The sequence below is a fragment of the Numenius arquata genome, chromosome 4 (assembly GCF_964106895.1).
Source record: "Numenius arquata chromosome 4, bNumArq3.hap1.1, whole genome shotgun sequence".
In the NCBI taxonomy this organism is placed as follows: domain Eukaryota; kingdom Metazoa; phylum Chordata; class Aves; order Charadriiformes; family Scolopacidae; genus Numenius; species Numenius arquata.
In genome coordinates, this window is record NC_133579.1 from 51,183,214 (window position 1) to 51,202,890 (window position 19,677).

Below are 19,677 nucleotides of genomic sequence, written 5' to 3' on the forward strand. Positions count from 1 at the left end.
TGGGCAGTACTGGAGGGCAGGTACCCATTTCATCATCTTGGAGTTTGTGTCCTTTGTTTTTAGCAGCTTCTGTGGGGTTATTCGTTTAACTTTGCTGCCAGTGATATGATTGCATCATTGTTTCTGGATCTGGGATAGCCAGAAGATATAGGGAAAACTTGGAACAGAAGGACTGTCAGAGTAGGTCTCACAGTACACAAGGGTCTAAATCCATTCTGTCAGTGTGTTACAAGATCTGGCAAAATTAGCATAGTGTTTTTCCAGAGTGAAGTCCAGTTTCTGGGATAGTATTTGTAGACTTGCATAGAGATTTACACCTCTCCTGTCTAAAATCTACCCTTGCTAAAATAAAGGACTTCCTGTGGAGTCTAATACATTAATAATGTTGTTTTCTATTATTATTACAGTAGGAGTTCTGTTCCCTCATGCACAACAAAGTCCAGCTGAGACCCATGAGGTAGGCTTGAATGGTAGCAAATTTCTTACACATTTACTGAAATAATCTGCTTTCATCCTGAATCAGAAGAGTAGATTTTCCCACTGAACATCTGGTCAACATTTGGAGACAGTGTGTCTCCATGTGTATACCCTGTTAACAAAATCAGCCCCATTGTCTCTTTGAATATGAGAATTAGGGAATATGAGCTAAATCAGGAGAAACTTACATACCGAACAAAAAAAGAAAAGTGTTTCTTTTCAATATGCACTATGTTTAATGAAACTGTTCAGCTCCTTGCTGCAGAATATTGTGGTCTGCTAAAAGTGAGGTCAGAAAACTGGCCAAAATCATAGAGCCAAAAAGCATCTAAAACTATTGAAGGTGGAGGTGTTCTACATCTGACTTATTTCAAAAGTTCTCCATGCAGGGAATTGGTGTAATGAACCCTATTTCACAGGATACCCTGAATCATGAAGAGATTAGGTGACTTGCTGAAATCCATGAGCACTTGGTGCTGAGAAAAATATCTAGTCCCAGTGGTCTTTTCTAGTGAATCACTGTATCATCTAACCTATTTTATGCCATCTAAATAATACCTCATCTAAGATACGTTGTCATCTGGGTTGTCGTTATATATGTATTGTTCATATGGTACCTCATAATTATTCCCCTTCCCAATAACATAACTGTTAGGAGTACTGGTTTCAACATGTAGTTATATTACCCACTCTTTATGCATATAACTCTTAAGCAAGTGCTTAGTTTATAGTTTTAAGAATTTCAAGCCATATACAATAAAGGGAATTTGGCCTGGCAAGACTCAGTCTTATCACAGCTGAATCTCAGGACCCTAGCTCCCTGTGTGGAATCCAGATTCCTCAGTCGGATGACTGTGGTTAAGTCTGATAGATGGAGGCAGCCAGCCATGGGCTTCTGTGTCCAAGTCCTAAAGTGGTTGGAAGCTGGTTTATGATGTTAACGTGGGTCCTTCTCCTTGCTAATAGCTCCTGTCTTTGTTACTATCTCTCTTAGTAATGAGACATCAAACTCTCTCCCTAATGCACTGAAGCTTCTATCTGATGAACTGCAATTTTTGTGGTGCAACTGTAAACTATAGCACTAAAAACATCACACTAAGACCTCAGCTAATGAAAAATGGTATATCTTCTTTAATTCAACAGTGCAATGTGTAATGAGAGATTCTGTCCTCTGCTGTGTTCATTTAGACATATATTAGACATATAATGGTGAAATTTAAATAGGTAGTCTTACAAAGTTAAATGAAGCCAGTAAGATTTCTTGATTTAAATTTCTGTCTTGCTTAGGGAAGAAATTGAGCTCTCTACAGCACCATTGCATGTCCATATTGGTAGTCAAAAAACAATCTTTCAGTTGTATTCCCCTAACAAGTCAAAGATTTTTTTTTTTTAAATGCCAACTGTTTTTGTTAGTTAATAATTTAAATTAATCCCAATCTCCCAATTAGAGAAATGATCTAATATTCAAATAGCTATATGGTGTCAAGCCATATCCTCAGGTAGCCTAGTATCTTTATAACAGTGGCCTAGCAGTTGCAAAGAGAAGAGGAAAAGGGTATAAAGATTATTCTCAACCTCTCTTGAATCAGGAAACGCAAAAGCATGGTAGCCTTTACCATTGTGAAAACAGTAATATTTTCAGTTAGTCTTTAATTCACAGATTTATCGTCCAGGGAGAAGAGGCTGAAGGGGAAAGTGTTTGAAACCTGCTTTTATCTACTGAAAGTGAGGTTTTGAAAGTGCTCACGAAAATGGGAATTGGGAAATAAGAATGTTGAGTTGCTCTGAAAAACCTTAAGTTTTCACATACAGTTTTACTATTTTCACTATTTTTCTTTTTTAGTTTAAATTATTGGTTTTGTTTCAGGTGGGGAATTGCTTGCGTGAATAACTATTAATAGTGTATAAAAACCTGATGCTATTGCTTTTATCACATTTGTACTTAAAGGAACGAACTGAGAATCTTTTTGTACTGCTTGGTGATATCAGCAAAGATGGTTCCTGCTCCTCAAATATTTTCTAATCCAACTAGAAGTGATATAAACTGATGTTAAAATGACAACATAAGAGTATGTGTACTATGAAGCTTGAAATGCTAGAAATATGATGTAAAATGTGCCAGCATCTCAGCCTTCAGGTGACTCTTACAGCCTTTGTCAAGTGGATTGATTCATTTATGTCTGAAGGGAGATGTTTGTTACATAAGACTCAGACCACTGTTTTAGTCAACAGATCAATAGGTTTCGACTTTTTCAAAATTAGTTGAGAAGTGACTTCTTAGAAAGTTTCATAAAACCACTGAATCGAATATACCAGACTGAATAGTTTATTTCACTGCCCCTCCATCCTACCACTTCCCCTGGTAAGACTCATGGAAAGCCTGAGTATGGCAGAATTTTTAGTGAACTCCTCTCATAGTTGCACTCCACTGTTGCTATGACTCGCATAAACTGATACATCAGCCTGGGATAACTGCCACACTCTCACATCTGCTGTTTATTGTTCTTCTGATGAGTTGCATTATGGCAATCTTTGGATCTCCACTTAACTGTAGCAGATCCCTGATTTTAACTTGTTTTTGGAATGCAGTCCCATGTTGGCTATGATAATACGAAAATTAGTAATAGTCATTGCTTTTATTGAACCAGATCCTTAAAAGAACCAAGGTTAGTCTGTGTGCGTACCTTAAGCTTTAGTTTGGATTTCTTGCAGACAGCCTACTTGGGAGCCTCAGTCAGGGGTTTTGCCCAAAAGACTGTGTTTCTACCAGATAACCTTAGTAATAAACCTTGCAACTTGCCTTCAGTTAACTTCCCTGATATTTAGGATTGGTTTAGGTTGCTCCTATTTAATGAAACATGTTAATTCATACTCCTAGTCTCTTTGTGAAGTCTTTCAGAAGTTCAAGAGAACATTTCCTTCTGAAGCTTAATCTTTTCTGTCCTGCTGTAAGAGATGGCCTGGTAATTCTTAAATTGTTTCTCTAAAGTATGCAGATGCATCTGTGTTAAATCAGGAGCCAGCTGCTCAATTTACTTGGCTAACAGTGGGCTTCTGTCCTGAAAAGCCTTTCTTCTTTCCCATTGGGATATTATCCCTCAGTGAGAAATGTGTCTTAAATTTGTGTGAAGCCTTTCATTCTGTATCAGTCTGTTAAGTTGACTTAGTTTATAAATGGGATAAATATGTGTACCTACACTAGCTCTTGACAGAACACAGACATCGTTATAATTAAGCACTCTAGGGTGGCAGTGGATTAAGGAATATTGATCCCTAATGTCCTTCTTTGAAGGATGTTATGCATGGCATTGCCTTGTTGACTCTAATTAAAGGATTATAAAATAAGATTCTTAGAGTTAATAAAGAAAAGTTTGAGTGACAATGAACTCACCTCCTAAGGAATAATACAGAATCCTTGTTGCTTTGGACATTTAAAAGTAGACAGGGCAGCTGACCTTTTCCACCTCTGACTCCTACGTTTCAAGCTTTGATTTTAAACAGCCTGGTCAAGTATTTGTCTTTGATATTTTTATTTTGAGCAATGACTTTTTGATGTTCAGTAGAACTTACTTTGCAGAGAATATACAAAGAAAAATTTTTAGATGTAATAGTCTAAATTTAATTTTAATCCCTTTTGGTTGAAGGCATAATACACTTAATCAGGAGAGGCAGTTAATTGAAAAGAAGGATAACTTTATTTCAAGTACTAGAAGAGTCTCTGTGTATTATGTTAATATTTCATTTTTTAATACTGCATTTATTTTTATTTATGGTACCTTTAAAACCCCAGTTTCTGATAAGAAGTAGCTCTATAGTGTTTAATTGCTTCCAGCTGGAAACTTTATCATGGAAGAATTAGCTCCTTGGGAAAGTGCAAGGCACGAAGAAAGTATATGCTCAAGAACAGAATCTAAAAAAGATGTGCTTCTGAGACATTTCTTTCGCAGAATGTGTGTTTCTTTCTAATTCAGCTGGGTTCAAGTACAGAGGGAGGGCTATTAAAATCCCCACATTGGCAACATCATGTCCTATGGATGTTGTTCTTTTGCAAACTGATGATAGTGGTTTAAGATAGGTACTTTTGAGTACATTAGTAACAGAGGAAAATGTCATTGTGCAGAAGGTAAGAATTTATGTAAAATGCAGTGAATTACATTATGGTTTTGGAACTGTAGAAGCAATGCTAGAAAAGACACATGAAGGAGATTCTTTAGTATCTGTGTGAAGAAGAGTAAAGAATAGAAGTATCACCAAAAAATATATGCTCAGTTTTGCAGTTGTAATCCCTCCTGTCACCTGTCCTGGAGAAGACCCACTCAATTAATCCATGTTTAAATAAGAAATAAACCCAAGGATATAAAAAGTCTTGAAGTTCATATTAAACATACGTGCAGATTTAGAGGGCTCATGAACTTGATCAGCAAGGAAGAGTGACTGTCAACAGGATCTGCAGAGAATAAAGTATGAACAGAGAGACATCTTAAACAGATAACAAGTTGGATCAGTGACTGCATAGTATAAGGACAGATTGTTTAGGTGTTATTTTTTCCATGAAAAAATTAAGCAAAAAGCAGCAGTATTCCAGCTTGCCAGGTGGAGTCAAACTATAGAGTTGGTTGTAGCCACAAACTCTGCAATCTGCAAAATGAAATGCTGGAAAGTGTTGCTGCTTCTTTTGTGAAACAGAAGATCCCTAGACTGACTGTGAGGCTCTAAGGCTCCAGATATGTGGGTAATATGGCCCGTCTATTCAGCTGGAACTGTGTCCAGCATGGGGCAGTCCCAGCTTCTCCTCACACAGGACACCTCTGCAGCCCCCCTGCTGCCAGCACTTTGCCATGCAAACTTAATGCAGAAGGTGATTTAAATCTACTAAAGCTTGAATGCTTTAGATTGTGGGCTGTGTATTCACTGGTGACGTAACAACCACATGGACATTCCAATTATGCTATTTCAAGATGGAAACCCTAGTTTTGTCTGTCCTGCTTTTCTAGTCACTCACTTCTGAGCAGAGTCTACCCATTAGAAGCTCTTTATTAAGGTAGACAGGCCCAAAGACAGAAGACATCTCAATCTGGCAACTTAAAGAACTACTGGAGGAAAAGAGTACTGTTGTGTGCTCTTGAATACATCAAAAAGAGGAGCTAGGGTGCAGTATTGTTCTCTTATGGGAGCTACAACTACAGACAAGAAAAAAGAAATTGGAACCTCTGAACAGCCTGAGTAGCAGTCTGCAGTCTAACATAAGGTTGCACAGAGGCACAGAGTCCAGTAGCAAGAGAGGGATAAAGCTACTTGGAAGAAAGATGTTAAAAATCAATTGTAATGTACTGAGAATAGGAAATGTAATTGATCCATGACCAGGGCTCTAGTCCTCACAAGAAGGAAAGCTGAGAAGTGTGACACTTGATGTACATTTAGGTCCCTCTGTCACTTCTCCTGAGTTCCTCTCCGTTGTCCATATGTGTCAGAAGTGAGAAGTAAAACAAATGACAGTCATTCTAGGGTTGGATAACATGCAGTAAACTATGAGATTATTAAAAGACTGAGAGAGCAGAAGCTTCAAAAATAATTGAGCTTCAGTTTCAATAGAGTGTATTGATAGTCTCAAAACAAACAAACCATGGTGTGGGTTGGGTTTTTTTTCTTTCTTTTTTTTGATGGGGGTATATTTTGTTTTGTGGTGTATTTTTTTTTTTGTGTGTGTGCTGTTGGGAACATGAGTAGTGAAGAATGCAGCTGCATTTAGCTTCTATACAAATGGAGAGCTGATGTGTCCTAGTTAAATGATTGGGAGAATGCATACGGGAGGACTGGCAAAAAGAGCCTTAGTAGAAGACACTGGATCTGGTTTTATGGTTGTGATTATGTACGTTCACAACTAGTGTTGTATTTCAAAACGTCACACATCAAATCCGATTCATTCCTTGTGAACGAATTGCAGCTGAAATTCCTTCTTATTCTAAAATTCATTACTGGAAAAAGAGTGCTTTTTCACTTACTTTCAATTGAAGGTAGCAGAAAATATCTCATAAAAATAAGGGGAGAAACAAGTGAAGAGAGAGATGAGGTCTGAGACTAATGTAAATCAGGAAAGTTTCTCTGAACTTGGTGGAATAGTTGCTGAGGCTGGGAGCTGCACTTAGACTTCTGTTATGTCTAAGCAAGCAGCCTGTGAAGTATCTTTATTGCATTGTATTTTCTTAATTTTTTTTATATTTTAAAAAAGTGTCTGATCTACAGTAATGCTTTTCAGGCAGGTTAAATACTAATTTATTATACATCTTGTATGCACCAAAAAACATCTGACTTTATTTCCTAGGTAAGAGAAGTCAAGGTGATTTGACATTAGTGATTGCCAAATTGATGGATAAATTTATCCTGCAGTAACGTGACTGAAGCCAACAGAATCATGTAAGTGATTAACTTCACTCACAATGTTGGTACTTATTTTCAATTGCATGCTGTGCTTTACCATGCAGCTAAAGAACATATATCTTTTAATCTCAGTGTTTGTGTATTCTTATACATTCTTTTTGGGTGGAAGTGCAGCCTTCACATTTACTCTTGTGGCTTTGCTGCTCTTAATCTGCACACCGCCTTGTTCCCTTGAATAGGCAAGATAACTTGTTTGCCTTAATTTACAAAAGAATAAATGAAAAAAAGCCATCTCTTGAAACACACACAAAAAAAGCCTATGGGAGTTAGCTTGAATTTGAGGGGAAGGAAGAGGAAAAGAATGCCTATGATTTCCTATTTCCAACAAAACATGGACATAAACAAAAACTAAACCTTTTAAGTGCAGCATCCTTACTGTAAGGATGGGGGGAAAAAAATTAAAAAATGATAGCACAGCAATCACCACTGTTCCACAGGAGCCGTAAAATCCTGAATGCCACTTTGGATTTGTTTCTCAAAAGAAGTGTGTCCCTGTGGCAGTTCTGAAGCTTGAAAAGCTTTCTTCTCAGCTGGAGTGACAGACTTGGCTTTATTATTGATGTTCAAATACTTCTTTGCAACTCAAGAAAATGATTCTTTAAGAAGGCTCATGGGGTTTACTCCTTCTGCGAGATGGATCAAAAACGGCAGCCACACACAAGTCTTCTATCAAATTTCTATTGTAATTTAAAATTTGAGCAGTGCATAATTAAAATCTATATAGAACAGCCGCAAGAAACAATATATTTTGTCTTAAGTGTGTCAAAGATTAAGTAAGATGCACATACCTCTCAGGATGGAAGACGAGTTATCCAAACTACTTTGAGTTCCTTTACTGCAGCATTTGCGTTGTATGTGTTTTATTTGAATCGGATGCTATATTGTTAAAATGGAAACAAAGCCTCTATCCTTTTAATTGTGGTGGAAAATTTTGAGATAAAATTGCAGATTTCAGGCAGGTGCAAGTTAAAGTTGTGTTTTTTTTTCCTCAGAGTATCTGAATACAGAAGAAAACAAAGCTTTTACTATTCCTTGATAGTAAGACAATGACTCCCTTTCTTGATCTCTCACTGCGATATATGTTTATAAAGCTCCTAAAACTCATGCAGCATAAATAAACACCTGGACCACAAGAGAGGCGTGTGAGAACAAAGTTGGGAGAATAGTACTGATGTCTAGGTCTATTGGAAAGCTCAAGAGATTGCTCACAGCTCTTGGTGCTTAAAAAAAGAGTCCTTGTGTTTCCTTACTCTTGTAGATAAACAGTTGCAAAGTACAAATAGTTAGTGTGATAAAGGATACTCATCCTTACATCAGTTGAAAGTTTAAGCTGAATATTCTGATGTTACTGTGTGTTTCAATTTCTACAGAGCTGTCTGAAAGTATACTCATTGATATGTTTTAAGGCAATAAAGCTTATTAGGCTTTGAAATTTATTTTATGATGTCTGTCCCTTGAGTAATGGCTTGAGTGGGAAGAATGCATTTCTAACGGCTCTGACCACTATGTCTGAATTACCTGTCTCAAACTATTAAAATAGACCATTGTACCAAAAGATGTGGAAGTGGACTTCACAAGATGAGTAGACAATACTAGCATAAGAGATTACATTTTGTACCTGGCATGGTCTTGTTTCAGTAAAACATAGTTTAATCTGTGTATTTGCTCTTCACTCATAAATGGCATTTACTTAGACTAACAAAAATTTTGGTGATTTTTCTCAATGAATTGTCTGAAGGGAGGTTTCATGTTAAGCAATTACACATTTTGTGTGCAATGTTATGGAGTCCATTTTCATACAGGTTTCATTTTTTCTTTCATATTGTAGTCTTCTATTACAGGCTCAAGAAGCACAGAGAAAAAGAAAAAATCTTTCCTTAAGCTGTTATCAGACTTCTGAATATACTTATTTTTAATATTTTAATAAGAATGCAAAATAATATAAAGTCTCAAGCATGACCAGTTCATGGTGCATGTTATTTTAGGGGAAAAAATTTCAAGTAACATCCTTAACTGGTGTGTGTTCTGCTCTGTAATTCAGCTTATACATGCCCTTATGTATACATTTAAATTGCATTTTCATTCAACATATTATTATGTATATGTAAGAAACAACAGTCTATTTCAGTTGTGTCCAAAGCCCAGGGTTATTTTCAGCTTTGTCAGGAGGAAAATATAAACATGATAATATTGAAAAGGTGGTAGCTATAAGCAGCTATATCTTTTTACGTGTTCTTTGGAGTAGAATAAGGTAAATATTCTATATTTCCCTTTAAGATTTTGAATATTGTGAATTCTTATGCAAAATGATGTTTATATAGAACAGCTTAAGAAACTATTGTGTTTCTTAGTGCTTACTATCTTTAAAACTTTGTTAATATTTTTAAATCTAGACCATGATTAGTTGGTTTGAATCTATTGAATCCAGATAACAAGTGCTACTTTTGATACAGCTGATACTGATTTTTAATTGATTTAAGGTAAACTGAAATGAACCCAACTTAATTAGAATTAAGTATTTGTTGACCATCTGTGATCAAAGAATCATTTAGGTATGCTAATGATTATCCATTACTAAACCATATCTCTAAGCTCCACATCTACACGTCTTTTAAATACCTTCAGGGATGGTGACTCAACCACGTCCCTGGGCAGCCTGTTCCAATGGTTGATAACACTTTCAGTGAAGAAATTTTTCCTAATATCCAATCTAAACCACCCCTGTTGCCTCTTGTCCCATTGCTTGTTACTTGGGAGGAGACACCAACACCCACCTTGCTACAACCTCCTTTCAGGTAATTGTAGAGAGTGATAAGGTCTCCCCTCAGCCTTCTTTTCTCCAGACTAAACAACTCCAGCTCCCTCAGTTGCTACTCATAAGATTTGTTCTCTAGACCTCTCGCCAGGGTCATGGCTCTTCTTTGGACATGCTCCATCACCTCAACGTCTTTCTTGTAGTGAGGGACCCAAAACTGAACACAGTGCTCGAAGTGTGGCCTCACCATTGCTGAGTATAGGGGGATAATCACTTCCCTAGTCCTGCTAGTCACACTATTTCTGATACAAGCCAGGATGCTGCTTGCCTTCTTGGCTACGTGGGCACACTGCCAGCTTGTATTCAGCTGGCTGTTGACCAACACCCCTAGGTCCTTTTCCACAGGACAGCTTTCCTGCCACTCTTCCCCAAGCCTGTAGCGCTGCATGGGGTTGTTGTGACCCATGTGCAGGACTCTGCACTTGACCTTGTTGAATCACATGCAATTGGCCTCAGCCCATCAATCCAGCCTGTCCAGATCCCTCTGTAGAGCCTTCCTACCCTCAAGCAGATCAACGTTCTTGCCTACTGGGTGTCATCTGCAGGGTGCCTTTGGTCCACCTTACTGAGGGTGCATTCAGTCCCCTCATCTACATCATTGATAAAGATTTTTAAACTGCACTTGTCCTAATACTGAGTCCTGGGGAACACCACTTGTGACAGCAGCGGAGAGGATTTAACTCCATTCACCATAACTCTTTGGGCCCAGCCATCCATCCAGTTTTTTACCCAGTGAAGAGTACACCCATCCAAGCCATGAGCAGCCAGTTTCTCTAGGAGAGTGCTGCATGATGATTTAACTAAACGGATTTTAAACATTTTCAATGTAACAAAAAATCCTTCAAATTTCACCAGACTGACCATCATATGGAACAGCAACATCATGCTGGCACAAGCGATGATATCTTAATAAATTAGAGGGTGTTTATACCATTCTTCTCTAAAAGAGGAAAAGCTCAAAAGGAGTATGGTTTTAATATTTAGATCAATAAAAAATGTTAGCGGTGTAGAATATATAGCATGTCAGTTTTCTAAAGCAAGGAATAGTTCTTCCTTTCTTCAGTTGACTGCTGTAGAGGATCTGAATCCTGCTAGAAGGTGTTCATCTTCAGTATCTCCTCAGCTCTAGCACTTATCATTCATATTGCACTAGAATGAATGAGAGTTCATGCTGTAGTATGCATAAGCTAACAGCAATGGATATTGGATCCCCTGCCTTATCTCAGCATAGCTTGGTACATTTTTCCCTTAAGCCAAGATACTTAATTAGAGGTTTTTCAAACCAGATTTGAAGCAACAAAAAGGAAAGACATTTCAGATGTTTATCTTCAATTACAAAAAATTAAAGCTGACCTTTTCTAAAAGGTTTCTAACTTTTCTCAAGCTGGTACTTTAAAAATTAATATAATTGCTCCAACTATTTGTTATATGTAAATAGTTTGAAGCAGAAGTGGTGATATCCTCTCAACACTTTCATGCCTCCTTGTCTGTAAAACAAGGAGAGGCACCAAAAATGAATTAACTTGTTCAGTCTCAAAGGGTTCAAGTACATGTTAAGTTACTGGCGCTTGTAGAATAGCAAAGTACTAGTGGATCCATGGTAACTACATATTTCAGATGTAAGACAAGGCATTCAGGATCAATCTTTTTTCACAATAATTGTTCCTAAGGTATTGGGTTTGTGTGGCAAGGTTTTGGTAGTGGAAGGTTGCAGGTGTAGCTTCTATGAGAAGACACTGAAGCTTCCTCCATGTCCGGTAAAGCCTGTGCCCGCCAGCTCCAAGATGGACCCACCACTGACCAAAGCTGAGCCAGTCAGCAATGGTGGTAGTCCCACTACTATTTAAGGGAAAAAACTGCTGCACAACAGCAGCTGGAAGAAATGAGTGAGAATATGTGAGAGAAACCACACTGCAGACACCAAGGTCAGTGGAGGGAGGAGGTTCTGTAAGCTCCAGAGAAGAGATTCCCCTGCAGCCCCTGGTGAAGACCATGGTGAGGCAGGTTGTCCATGGAGGTCCACAGTGGAGCGGATATCTACCTGCAGCCCATGGAGGACCCCAGGGCCTCATACTGAAGCAAATGGATGTGTCTGAAGGAGGCTGTGGCCCTGCAGAGAGTCTGTGGTAAAGCAGGCTCCCTGTGGAGAGAGAGAAGCCCGTACTGGAGCAGGTTTGCTAGCAGGACTTGTGACACCATGGGAGATCCTCACTGGAGCAGTCCTTTCATGAAGGACTGCACTCTGTGGAAAGCACCCACACTGGAAACCCCCATGAAGAACTGCATCCTGTCGGAAAGACCCATGTTTGAAAAATTCGTGGAGGACTATGTCCTGTGGGTGGGACCCCAAGCTGGAGCAGGGGAAGAGTGTGAGGAGGAAGGAGAGGCAGAAATGACGTGTGGTGACCTGACTGCAACCCCTATTCCCTGCCGCCCTGTGCCACATGGAGGGAGGAAGTAGAGAAAATCATGTGTCAAGTTGAGCCTTGGAAGAAGGGAGGAATGGGGAGAAGGTGCTTTAAGATTTGTTTCTATTTCTCATTATCCTACTCTGATTTGATTGGTAATAATTTTCTTCAAGTCAAGTCTGTTTTGCCCATGACGGTAATTGCTGAGTGATCTCTCCCTGTCCTTATCCCAACCCACCAGCCTTCCATTATATTTTCTCTCCCCTGTCCAGCTGTGGAGGGGGAGTGATAGAGCAGCTTTGGTGGGCACCTCATATCCAGGTAAGGTTAACACACCACATCTACTCTGCATTTTCAATGGAAAACATCCTATCTCATTCTTCTGTTTCTTTCTTTGTAAGAAGAAATTTGTTGTTGTAGTAGCCATACAATAGTCATCTTTAATGCTAAGCATCTCCTGAAAGTTCGTTCTTGGTAGGGTTTTGCTGACTGCCAGGAAGCACTTGTGACTCTTGTAGCTCATGATTTGACTTATGACAGCGATAAACTAAACATACTGTATTCACACGTTTTTCTTTAGAAACTCCTGCCAACCTGAAATACAGATATAGTCAGATGCTCTGTAAGATAGAAGAGCATTTTCTTTACTGTTTTTGTTGTGTATAACTGTGATTCTGTTTCTCAGCTAAATTGGTTCCAGATCACTTGATCTTTATATATCCAGATCCTTACAGATCCGGCCCAGGAATATTCCAGTTTGTAGTACTTATTCACTAGGTAACAAATCTTGTCAGTTCAGGATTTCCAACTTTTTCACAATTGACTCTTAGTTCCTTCTGAAAACCTTTTTTCTCTGATGCAGTTCTTCATCAAGGGGGTGGCAAGGGAAAAAAGAGAACTTCTGACAGGGCAGCCTTGTATCAATTTAAACTTGTGTATAATGGAAAGGATGGAAGAACATTTTTTTTTTTAAAAAATACAGCATTTCATTTTGGTTTGGTTTTGAAGGGAGAGTTATCATCCTGATAATTTGCCTTACTTCTTTCTAGTATGGATAGAAGGGGCAAGTTAGGGGAAAAAGAAAATGATCCTTTGAGAGACATAAGGTCTTACAGAAGAAAAGATTTTTTTTCTCTTTAATAGATGTAATTTCTTCTTATGCAGTATTTCATAAATTCTTGTATATCAATTAATACAGACACTAAGATAAAGCCCTAGAAGGAAATGATAGCAGAAGACTTACCTTCTTCATCTCACTTTTCAGGAAATAAAAGTGAAGAGGAAATTACTGACAGAGAGGAGTAAAGACTAAAGAAGTTCAAGGGGACCTTGATAGTTGTGTTCCTGAAAAAGTAGAGGCTTATGACAACAGTCTTTTACTCCTTGCACGCCACTATCCAAATAAGCAGTTTGAATGAAGCTTTTTTTTTTTTTCTGTCAAGATTTGTGTTTCAGGTACTTGGAAAAGTGGTAGCACGATTATTCAGCATATTAAGAGAATTCAACCATTGACTTAGAGTAGGACTAAAGGGGAAAGAAGGTGAAGTATTTGCCTGTTTTTTGGTGGGCTTGGGGTTGTTTTTTTTTCAGATGACTTAGCATGAGGTATGTCATATTTTGTTATGACTCAGAGATTTATTTAATTCTGAAGATTCTTCAGAATATTCAACTCTATTGATAATTACTTAGCAGTACCTCATTTGAAAAGTGCTAAGACCTCGGAGTTAAAGTTTAAATTCTATAGTAACTTCAGAGCACAATAGTGAATATATAGTAACCGTAAGTCCTCTATATCTATTATTATCCCACACAGATGTGGAAAGATATTTGTGCATTCAGTACAGAACCTGGCTGAGTGCACTCACTCATTGTGAGATAGCTGTAGTTATGTTGTTTTGTATGCCTCTTAAACTTTACTGTATTGCTTTTCTGAGTTTAGTTCAACCACTTTGATTTTAAACTTGCACAGCTGTGCTGTGCCTAACTCCATTCCCAAATTCATGACAAGGGAGTAGTCAGCAAAAATGGAGCTTTGCTCTGATATAGCTCCAGTACAGCTAGCCAGACTTGTGCAATGACGCTGTATAGAAAGAAGTTTGCAGCTATCTACTCTCAGCAGCTATGAAGAATGTAACATCTCTTGGGATGTCCACAGTCTCACTTGGAGCAATAGATAAACATAAAAGCTCATGATAATGCTGTTATGAGCAGGCACAATAGGAAAATGTTTGGCTGTTAAGGTAGTACAACTGAACAGCCTTTTGCTATTTTATCTAAGAAATACATGGCAAACCGCTTTCAGTCCATAGTCTGCTCATTGGACCTCACTAAGTTCCCATATATTAAGTCAGTTCCCATGCATTTTCATGCTTTAGATCAGTCTTTTAATTTTAAATTTAAATCTGGTCTTCTTGTGTAGATTTACAAAGAATAATAGTATAATTGAGTAGATTTTAATATGAAATATACATGAGATATTTTATTATGCACTGGTATTGGAGGTACTTGTAATTATCCAGTTGACTTTTGCTATAACAAGGCTTTTTTCAGCTGATAGAGAGTTGAGCTCTGTGAAGAAAAGCGTCAACGGTTCTTGCATTTCCAACTCTGCATTATAATTAGGGGTACTGAAATAACTGCAGTTCCCTGATTTTATATATTGTCTTGCAAATCTGTTTCATAGTCTGCTTGTCAGAACCAGCAAAGCAGGGAAACTAGCTTTGAATAGTGTTCTGCGGCGCAGAAAGAGAAGTTTTTCTACCTGCTACATACATTAGGCTCTCAGTGTACAGTGTTTTGTGCAGTAGTTTTGAAGACACTGGAATTATCTTTGAAATAAGATGATATTCACTGTTAGCTAGAACAACAAGATTTTGACTTGTTGTTTGTATTTATTCTTGAATAAAATATTCTTTAATGTTATAAATATTCTTATTCAGTGAAAGACTTTTTGTTTGATATTTCACTTCAGGAGTGATTCATGATGAAAGTATGTTGAATGCAAAAATATCAATTAATGGATTATGCTATAAACTTTTTATCTATTGAAACTGAAATGAGTGAATTTATTAAAATGTTGTATTTGGTTTTGTAGGACAACGCAGTGGTATTTGTGTCATGTATGTGTATGTATGCGTGTGCTGCTTTTCACAGTAAATGAAATGTCTTTGGTTGCTGTTCTTATGAGAGATCAGATGGAATGTATGGAGCTCTGCCTGGTGACAGATGATGAGCCAGCAGAGAACTGGTGGGTGTCTGGGTTTCAGCCGGGATAGCGTTAACTTTCTTTCTAGTGGCTGCTGTATTTCACGTTTGGTTCAAGGGAATGTTGATAATGCATATTGTTTTAGTTGTTGCTAAGTGATGTTTATATTAGTCAAGGACTTTTTTCAGCTTCCCATAGAAGTTGAGAGGGAGCGTAGACAGAACAATCTGGCCAAAGGAGTATTCCGTACCACAGATGTCATTCTCAGAATATAAATGGGGGTTGGGCAGGGATCTGCGATTGCTGCTTGGGACGGGCGGGGCAACTAATCATCGAGTGGTAAGAGCAATTTGTGTTGCATTACTTTATTTTGTAATTATTTTTTTACTAATATTATTTTTCTTATTTTCTTTTTCCATTATTGTTCTATTGAACTGGCTTTATCTCAGCCCACAAGTGTTCTTTTAACTTTCCCCTCCTTTTCTCCCTCTTCTCCCTGCCCTTCTTGGGGGCAGGGGAAGAAGTGAGTGAGCAGCTGTGATCCTTGGGTAGCCCGAGCTGCTGGCTGGGGTTAAACCATGGCAGTGGGTCAGGATAAAAGGGCAGACCAACCTGTGTAAAGTTGTAGGACCACCTGATTAGGAAGTAGTGTATAAGGCCTTCTTTAGACAACTGGAAGAAACTTTGTGTTTGGAGGCCTTGGGACTTATGAGGGACTTCCTGACACAGGTAATTATCCAGTATTCTTGGCTGCTTGCAGTGAATGTGAGATGGTGGATCTCAGGATCCTGAGAAGGAAACAAGGCAAATAGCAGGATCATAACCCTCACCTACAGTAGAGCACACTTTGACCTACTCAGGAATTTGCTTAGAAGATCACCACAGAATACCGTGCTGGAGAGAAGAGGGGTCTAAGGAAGTTAGTTGATTTCCAACATTCATTCACTCCAAGCCCAAGAATATTTCATTTTTATATGGAGGAATTAAAACAAAAGAAGCAGGAAGTTTGCATGGATAAATAAGAGCCTCCTGAGAACTCAATTGTGAAAAGGTGGAAGCAGGATCATGTGGTCCAGGAGAAATATAGAGAGACACTGCATTAGGAAGAGTCTTGCCACTAGGTCAAGAGAGCTGATTCTTCTCCTCTGCCCAGCCAGGTGAGGTCACATGTGGAGTGCTGTATCTGCTTCTGTGCTCCCCAGTACAACAGAGATGGAGCTAGGGGAGAGAGAGAAAGGCTACAAAGTTGATTAAGTGACTAGAGTATCTCTTCTGTGAGGAAATGCTGAGAGAGCTGGGGACTGTTCAGAGTTTATGACCACACAATACAAATATTCTAATGCTCAAGGTCCCACTCCAACATTAAAATAGCCCTGTGTTGAGACTACCTACCTAGAATTCTTGGCTTGGACAGTTGTGATGTAAAAGAAGAGATTATTTTATCCTGTTCAGTATATTAGTATGACCTACCACTTGTGTATCTCAACAAGGAAGCTGCAAAGTAATTCAGAGTTCAAAAGCTGATCATGTGGTTGGTGAATGGTCATTTGAGATTATTAGTGTTAGATGAGGAAAATATTTTGTAATTGTATCCAGAAGAGTATATTCTATACTGAAAAATGTTACGTAGGCTAAAAGTTAGACGTACTGAAAAACCAAGGACTCGGAAGTAGGCAAACAGTATTGGTAGAGTTATTTCTGTTTAGATCACCTGTACACACACTTTTTCATCTTAGGATAGACGTTTTTCACAGGTTCTTGGTCTATTTCAGTTCACAAATTGGTGTGTGAAAAGAGAAGTGCATGGGTTGCTGAGCTAATTGGAAATATTGCATTTTATAACTCTGAAATATTTACATTCTTAACTTTAGATATTTACTACTTGAACTAAACCTGTTTAAACATTAGCCAGCAAAATACACAACTTATAACGAAAGTTGATGGGTGTCATATTTGGGTGCAAGATTCAAATCTGTTTAAAACATAGCACAAGTGGGGTTTTTTTTTCTGCAGAAAACAGACTGAGTAGGAATAGGAATCTGGGGGCTCTGTTTTTTTCCAGGCTGAATTAACTTAATGAGATGAACAGGATGAATTTGAGGTAGTTGCCTGTGTTTCTTTAGTACAGGCATAGTATTTAAGTTATTGCTTGCTCTGTTTTTCCTCAAAATATTCTGTGCAAATAGTCTGAAAATGACCCAGTTTGTAATTGGCAGGTACATGATTTACGTAGGAAAAAAAATCCAGCAGCAGCTATGAGAACCTACACCAGTTTATACCTTAAGCCAGTTTTCCTGGTTTTGAGTTTCATTGAAGAGAGGGACAATTCTGCTTGTATTCACAAACTCTGAGCAAGAAGAGATACTAGCTGTGCTCTTTTTTTATTGCACTGAAACTAGATACAGATGAAAGAGAGATTTGAGGAAGAAGTCCAACGCTTCGAGACTTGTGCATCTATACTTCCTCAGAAGTTCGGCACTGATCTAGAACTTTAATATGTATAGGATTTCTCTTTTTTTTTTTTTTTTTCCATTCTTCTCTGGAAACAGTGTGTTTTCTATGGTACATGGAGTCCGGCCAAATTACTTGTCTACAAACTTTTGCTAACTTTGCTAGCACTGTGTATAAGGTATGAGGTTCCAGGAGTTAAAATGTTATCCTTTAAATTACTCATATAATTCTTCCGTAAGGAATATCTAGAAAAGTTTGGTTTTGAGTCCTACAAAATAGCACCTGGGGAGTGTTCTTAGTCGGTAGAGAAGACTGCACTTCAGGGGGGACACTGCAATCTGCTGCAGGCTTACAGGGTACCTGTGACCTAGAAACCAGAGTGTTTAGAGCAAAAAAGATTTTAAGAGACCTTGGACTTAAATGACAGAACTGAGTAGACTGTTCATTGCAGAAAACCGCCTATAGCAGCAAAGTTACTTTCAAGTGTCCTGAATGAAAAGGATTACATCTTTTACTTCTAAAAGAAGAGCTATTGTTAGGACTTTAGATACTCTTACTTTTTTTCAAGTTTTGTTCTTTCAGGAAAGATATGTAAAGACTGGCATGTGAGAGTGAGGCGAGTCTACCTTTTATTGTTTTTACTGTTATTATTGTAATGTAAATAAAACCTCTTACTAGGCTCTGAATAGTCAGTGAACCCCATCTTCCAATTATCAAAACAGTAACAGATTAGCTTCAGGACTTACAAGTTGATCTGAATTGCTGTGTTGAGATGGAAGGCAGGGATGGTTTTAATCATCAGTGCTTCATGCAACAACAGATTGGGTCTTTGGATATTACATGGCTATAATCGTTAAGATTCAAAATGGAAAGTAGTTTTCGCTGACTTGGAAGCTACAGGAGATAATAAAATGTAAAAGAAGCTGTCTGTGAAAAACAAGGAACTAATGTGTGTTCTAGTGTTTTGATGAAAACTTGTCATGAAATACAACGCAAGGTTTCTGGTCACCCAGGATACACTAGTTTGATTTGGCACGTACAAGTCCACACGGCTTCATTGCATGCTCTGTTCAAAAAAGCAGGCACAAACATAGGTTACGGAGCATAGATTGTATATTTCTACACAGGTTGGTAAAAATATTAACTATTTATCCAGTGGTTTGTATTGTTGCCATGTCAAGCCACTAATTCAAAGGAGTTCTTCTGGGAAAAGATATGAAAGAATATCTGTCAGATGAGGAAACTGTCAAAAGAATGATACCATGAGGATCTCTTATAATAAGGGTTATGTTTACATTTCAAAGTAGGTGCCCTCTGTGTTGTGCCCTGCGTTTCTGATTATCTAATTATTCAAATGGACGTTCTCTGTCATACTCAAAAGTTCCCTCTCTGCTCCAATCCTGTGCAAGTCGGATGTGGGAATATAGGCTACAAAGTGCTCTTTTGCATTTTCTTGATTCACTGATTATTTATACCTGCAGTCATTACATTTCCAAGTCTTAAACTGTACTTTCTGTGAACATGTTTAACTTGCTTTGTTTTTTTAGTATCAGTCCACATATCAATTAATGTCTATTGCAGTTCTCCTTTGTCCGTACCAATATTATAACAACATGAGCATATTTTTTCAACAAAAGTAAATATTTGTTGTCCTGCTCACAGAAAGGAGCATGTTAGTACCCTGTTCTGCCTGCAAAATAGCTGGTTTCAAATGCCTAAAAGATTACTTTCTCTCCTTGTTCTTGTCTTACTCTTTCAGTGTATTTTCTTTTTCAACTTGGTTCACTCTCTGTTTTGGTGCCTATACTGTGTGACTGCTCTGTTACTACAGGGATTCTTTCTGCAATCTAACAGCAAGGTTTCCCCCCAGACAAAACCTAAGT